This window comes from Nymphalis io, chromosome 9, assembly GCF_905147045.1.
Source record: "Nymphalis io chromosome 9, ilAglIoxx1.1, whole genome shotgun sequence".
Classification (NCBI taxonomy): Eukaryota; Metazoa; Arthropoda; class Insecta; order Lepidoptera; family Nymphalidae; genus Nymphalis; species Nymphalis io.
Genome location: NC_065896.1, coordinates 1,317,860 through 1,325,369, shown reverse-complemented (window position 1 = coordinate 1,325,369; position 7,510 = coordinate 1,317,860).

Here is a 7,510-nt window from a genome sequence, read left to right as displayed (position 1 = left end):
ATATAATAATAATAATATAATAATAATAATAATATTCTGGGACATTTTTTACACACGGCCATCTGATCCCAAATTAAGCTTGTACAAAGCTTGTGCTATGGAAACCAGACAACTGATATACTACATATATTACTTTTCTTTTAGAAGTACATACTTATATAGATAATTACACCCAGACTCAGGACAAACAGACATGTTCATGCACACCAATGTCTGTCCTGGGTGGGAATCGAACCCACAACCTTCGGCGTGAAAGGCAAGTATCTACCAACCACGCCAACCGGCTCATCTATATATATATATATATATATATATATATATATATATATATTGTCGTATATATATTATTTAAGTGTGATATAATCATGTTTTCTCAAATCTTTAAAGTGAATTGTATTGTTTTTTTTTGAGATATAAATTCTTAAACCGTATAATTCATTTCAAAGAAAAAAATATAAAATTCATTAAATAACAGACCAGTATTTAACTATTTTATATTGATAAAACTTTTCAATGAATCAATTATGAAAATTTAACTCGTGCAAATGTAATATGGTGAACGTCAAAATCTTTATTCAATAAACAAGCATGATATTATCAATAACGAGTTTTTTTATGAAATACGTACTCGGACTTACACGCCAATACACACCAACCTTCAGAATTAAGATATCATGTTCCTTGTGCCTGTAGTTCTTCTTCTTCTTCTTCTTCGTGACACTATTGTCAGAGCAGCCGTGGTCGCCAAGAAGTATTATGAATTGTTCGGCGCAGATGTTATTCGCCTCACGAGCCTTCGCCATATGTCCCTGTCAGTGGTAAGCCTCGTGCATTCATGCAAGGGACCGCCAACAGTTGTTTTTATTTGGTCGATCCATCGCATGGGCGACCGTCCACGTGGTCTGGGTACCTGTAGTTACACTGGCTCAAACAAAGACCCACCTGGTGGTAGGGCTTTATGCAAGTCTGCGTATGTACTACCCACTCATCAGATATTCTACCGCCAAATAGCAATATTTAGTATTGTCTAAGATAAAGAATCGTTAATATTTCTTACATCGACAATGTGTATGCGCGGTGGTGATAACTTGCAAACATGTGGCCCATTTGCTCGTCCACATGCAATTGATTGCACACAGTTCAGAAAGAACTGCTTCAGACCTGAGAAAACAACAACGAAAGGAACTCACCGCAATTACATTCGTGGATATGATTATATTTTAATAATGTGATATGAAAAAAACATTTACAATATTACATAAATACAGACATATTAAATGCACACAGATATCGTTTTAAATATAACAGAATCAAACCTCGCTGACCTCGAAATAGGTACAAATTTTGATTAACCGGAAATGTTACGGATTGCAATGACTTCCAAATAGGAAATATATATCTACAAAAATGCATTTCAATATATTGATGTATTACTATAAACTAATCGAGATACATATATTCTAAGCTATCTAATTTATATAAATTAAAATAAAAAAGTAACAACTGTAAATGATTTGTAGGGCCTCATCTTTTTGGGAAGAGTTGGACCTTAATTCATCCCAAGTGGATGATGTGTGGATATCCATGTGACACAATAACGTCTGACCTCATAATGAATTATGAACACATATGATGCATCCAGTCTGTGCCAGATTCACGTGCTTTAACCACTGCGCTATTTCGACTACTTTATATATCCGTTTTTTATAGTATAGGTATGTGGATGACCATATTGGCCCCCAGATCGTAAGTCGTCACCAACGCCCAATGTCTATTGTAATGTAATATGCATTGTAAGAAATGTTAACAATCGCTTACAACCTTGGGAACTAAGATGTTATGTCCTTTGTACCTGTAATTACACTGGCTCACTCGCCCTTCAAACTGGAACACAGCAATACCAAGTACTGCTGTTTTTCGGTATAATTAACCGATACTAATCAAATACGTGAAATTTCACGAGTTAATATAAAAAAAAACTCAATAATAAATTATCATGAAACGATAAAAAAGGCAATGACAACAATACTACAGAAGATGTATTGTCACACTAAAATACTTCGATTTTGTTTTGTAATGGTTTATTTATTCATTTATATAAAAGCGAAATACAATTTATCATGAGATCTTCTAAACTATCCGCCCGATTAACTTGAATTTTGTCACAGTTACTCCTTTCTCGACGTAGACGCTCACTACAAACGGATTTTACCAAATCCTATCCAAAATACATTTTTCTTCTTGTCTACCCTTACGAAGACTGAACTATTAGCTAGTATACTATATAAGCAACAAACAATTGAAGCTCTACTTCAATGGATATATAAATAAAACCCTCACATTTAGCTGATCAGGGTCAGGGATAGACCTTACATTGACACAAACTCACACATACACAAGATTGTCACAGATAAATTACTTGGCTAACAGCCTTCCTTAATACTGGAGATTCCATGTGTACGCTCACATATATAAATTTATCTATATATTTAATATTAATATACTTTATACATGACTAATAGGATATTATTAATATAAAGCCATTACTTTAATTCAGATTTTTATTATTGTAATTTATGTCTTTTTACTATTTATTTGTATTTATGATCCCTGTTTGGTCGAAATAAATGATTTTATTATTATTTTTATTATTATTATAAGAAGCGATTTGATACACAGAAATACATTATAATTATGTTTTAACTAGCTTTCCGTTCCGCCTTCAATTGTTAATGCGACGAACGCCACTAAAACTACCATTCGGCTTTTATTTCGATATGTTCAATAGTTGTCATATTTCAGCCATTTTACATAAAACCATATTAAATCATACACTTAAAACCCTTACATAAATCACTGCGTCCGTTGGTGAAAACCGTATACAAATCCATTTCATAGATTTTAAGTTTGTTGCATTCATACATACAAGTAAACGCAGCGAGAGACCTTTGTTTTATAATATGTAATGGTACCGAGAAATGAATTTGAAAATTAATAATACAGTTAAAACCCCGAACGTGTACCACGACGCTTGACATGATATTTTTATTTGATCTCAATCACAGATAATGATAAATAATGCTGAGACATTCCACGCTATTGGTTCGATTCCTTAACAGGAGATAAGGTCTTTTCCTGGCTGTGGGATTTTATTAAATAAAAAAACTCTATAAACTAGACAAGAATAGATTATAAATAAATAAAAAAAAAAAAAAAATTAATATTTTAAAAATATATTTTTTTGTTACTGTTTTAAGCTAACGTTTAAAAATTCTGACACTGTAATTAATCATGGTGAACCAAAACACTGGCATTCAATACTCCGTTCAATGCACTGTTAACAAATAATACATATAATACTAGCCCATGGGTTATATAAATAAGTAGTATATAAAAAAGTAATTTTGATTTGATATTCAATACATTTTTATCTCAATTAAAAGCTTGAAGGTAAGCTTATTCCACAAGTTACAATAAAAAAAGAACATCAAAAGCTTATCAAAATAAAATACAGCTTGCTAGGATTTGAATTCGCTTACTGCTTGACGTGTTCTTCCACTGGGCTATCTCGAATCCGATAATGACATTTGCTTACAGCAATTTCTAATTTTTAATAATTTATGAAATTACAACTACAATTTTCTTTAAAACTAGAATTTTATTAATTGAAATAATACTTATTTGTTGCCTAGTATTTTACAAATATATAATTTGAAACCGTTTACTTCAACTTGTTGTTGTTTACTTAAGAAAACTGTCATTATATTGTAATCAAGAAAACATCAAAAATGTATAAAATAAAAAGAAAACAAATATAGGCAATCAATATTTTTTGCAATATAATTTTTTAATGATCAAAATGTTTTATTATAAACTGACAAATTATTTACAACTACCATTAAATAATTATGTAAAAATTAATCGAATCCTGTAAAATCGAAACGGCCTATAAAATCTTTATCGTCAAACGAATACAACATCTCATCAATTTAACAGCATAATGGACTTCAGTACCCTTTATAAAATATTGTAAGCGGTGTCTAACGGTATTTCTAATGTTGATAATTAATAATACCAGCCTCCATTGCGGAGAGCGCGCGAGCATTTGTCAGCCGAAATGCCAAGTTGCTTCGACGCGAATCTATGGAGTATACACTTATACGGCAAATGAGTAGTTTTGATATATTCGAGTAATTTATTTTGTTGAATGGCACAGATAACATGTTGCGCTAAATATATTACTATGCTAAACTATTATCTAAGGATATGTGAGAGAAAAAACAATAACCCATTATTAATAATAAAGTACTTTTTACTTTTTTATGTAAATCGTTATATAAACCGTATAAATATTTTTTGTACGAATATTATATTATGTTGTCAGAACAAAGAATATAAGTATGCGTTGAAACAGCAATGTAGAACAAATATTACCTTCCTTAAAAATCGAGATAAAAAAAAACACTAATGAAAGCATCAACAAGCATTACTCCCGCCACATTTTACACATTTACCGACAAAGCCACTGAACGAGCACCTCACTACCATTCATTACACTGAACCGACGCGAATCGCGATGCAGTCGCGACACTAGCCATTCCAAATTTTAAACATTCTTTTTTCGAATCGAACCGCACTCGGCCATTTCACATTTTGACAAGCTGTCAGTTTTGCGCGCCATTTTTCGTTTGTGATTATTTTTGTTTGTGTTTTGCCCTTGTTTCCTGCATATTGATTGGCTGCTTTGCGGATAAGGGTGAGTGATATTTTTCAATTACTTTTTTTAAATTAAAAATATCACAATATGGTTTACATATTGAAGGGACATTAATTAAACTCTGTAGGCTTATTATTAAGACTTGTCATAGTAATCATTATTTAATAACAGAATTCCAGAAACAGTAGAAATACGACGCATTTTATTTACGATTTATCTGTGTCGTAATTTTGCAAGCTGAAATACTTTTGTAACTTAGATGCCATTTTTTTCGTTTTATACAATTAAGTTACTGATTACTATAAAAACAGGAATGTATACAAACATATCTCACTGAATGTTATTAAATGCTAATATAATTTACGTTAATAAAATCAAAACAGTTTTAAAATTTACCGATAAAAAAAATACCTTTTTACTTAATAATTTATGAGCAGTCACTGCTAAAAATTTAATAAACTTATATTAAAATTTACATAAATAAACGTTATAGCTTAAAATCGCAGATATCTGGAAAGAATCAGAACAGCTTATTATAAGTTTAGTAAGCAGATTATAAGTTGTCAAATTAATGGGACCCAAGAATCATAGACGAATTTTACTTTAATTCATTGAGTTTAAATCATTTATATTTCGAGTGACTGATATTATCTACAAAAAAATTGTAGTATATATTATGTATTTACGCGTGAATCTTAACCGATGATCGTGGGTTCAAGCCCAAGCAAGCACCACTGAATTTTCATGTTCTAAATTGTGATTATAATTCATCTCGTACTTAACGGCGAAGGAAAACATCGTGAGGAAATCTGCATGTGTCTAATTTCATTGAAATTCTGTCACATGTGTATTCTACCCGCATTGGAGCAATGTGTTGGAATAAGCTCCAAACCTTCTCCTCAAAAAGGATAGGAGGCCTTAGCCCAGCAGTGGGACATTACCAGGCTGTTACTGTTACTGTATACTACCATTATAGAGCTAAAAATATTTGTCAATCATTATTCACACAAATCTTACATTTATATCCTATGTCCTATATAAAAACAATAAAAATAATACATATTTTTTTTTAATATAATAAAAAACATCTAAATGTTTTCATTACAAGGAGAATTTATTGAAAAATCTTTTTTAGTTCCTGTGAACTAAATATTTAATTCTCGTCAAATTCGACTGACAGTTTATTGACACGCGTTATATAAGGACTACACGTCCTTATATAAAACTAATTTATGATCTGTCAGATGACATCCAAAAATATATTTTAAATATATTGGTATATCCCTCCGTCTATTAATTATTGGCACACTTTACTACATATCTGGCTAATATTATCTTATCTTAAATCAAGACTTTAGGTTGATTATTCAAATCTGCCCTAAATCCTCTTTAAGCACACTTACTCTTTGTAATACTGTTCCTCGATATTAATAATTTAATCATGTGCTAAACGCATTACTATCTTACTATAATCTGGTATAATAATTTGTTTAAGATCTTATCCAGTTTAAAAAGGCGGTAATTTAAAACATTCGATGTTATCTTCGGGTTCAACTTTTCCATAAGTAGCGATTCCGTTGAAATCGCCATTTTGAATTCGTACATTAAATACATTTTATGAACCGAAATGATTCAGTTTTTACATGAATGTTGACATAAGGAAGCAGCATCAAATTTCGTCATGACATTTATTTACACTATTATATATAGTTTCATTCAAAATCGGATCAGCACACCATCATGCAGTCCATCTCGCAATAAAAATAACCACGTGCTCTCTCAACTTGCAGTTTCCTGCGAATGATCCCAAAAAAAGCCGACATTTGTCTAACTTTAAAATAAAAATGATTATTAATGCATTAATACTCGTTTGCGTCAGTGTGATTGAGCTGTGGAATCATTGGTTTCGCTGAACAGAATTGAATTATAAATCGCAGCCCCCGGTTTTGTCAGCTCATCGAAAACCGCAATTTCTATTGAGTTTATTTTCAAAACAATCTTATGTTATGATCCCTGACCACAATGGTTGGAACAGTCTCGTCCCTGATGAGGAGCAGCATCGTTACAGGTGTTATATTATAGTGTAAGTTGACTTACAGTCAAACTCTCGACGGCACTGATTTTATTAATTGCTATTGAAAGTTTCCGTAATCCGTAACGGCCTGTGAAAGTCCCACTGCTGGGCTAAAGGCCTCCTCTCTTATTCCACCACGCTGCTCCAATGCGGGTTGGTGGAATACACATGTGGCAGAATTTCAGTGAAATTAGACACATGCAGGTTTCCTCACGATGTTTTCCTTCACCGTAAAGCACAAGATGAATTATAATCACAAATTAAGCACATGAAAATTCAGTGGTGCTTGCCCCGGGTTTGAACCCACGATCATCGGTTAAGATTCACGCGTTCTCTCCACTGGGCCATCTCGGATTGAAAGTTAAAACAATCATTTGTAAGATGAAGTAGAAAGATGCGCGCTATTAAATTTGCTACTTAAGTATTCGATAACAGTGTGCCTCATGCGAGTTTTTTACTTCTTTGATAGCGTTGACGTTAACTGATATTTGTACGGAATTCCGATTATTAGTGCACGTTGGTCTGTGACGTACCAATTCATTGGGCCAACACTAGTCAACCAACCGAAAAGAAACGGTTTCTCTTGCACATTTCAAAGGATCTCGACGCAATCATCGGTGTTCACACATTGGCCTCATAATCAGTTCGTAGTTACGCGTCATTAGAGACAGTAGTGTTGCGTGTGAGTGTATAATTACATTTCCATGTACAATAGCGGT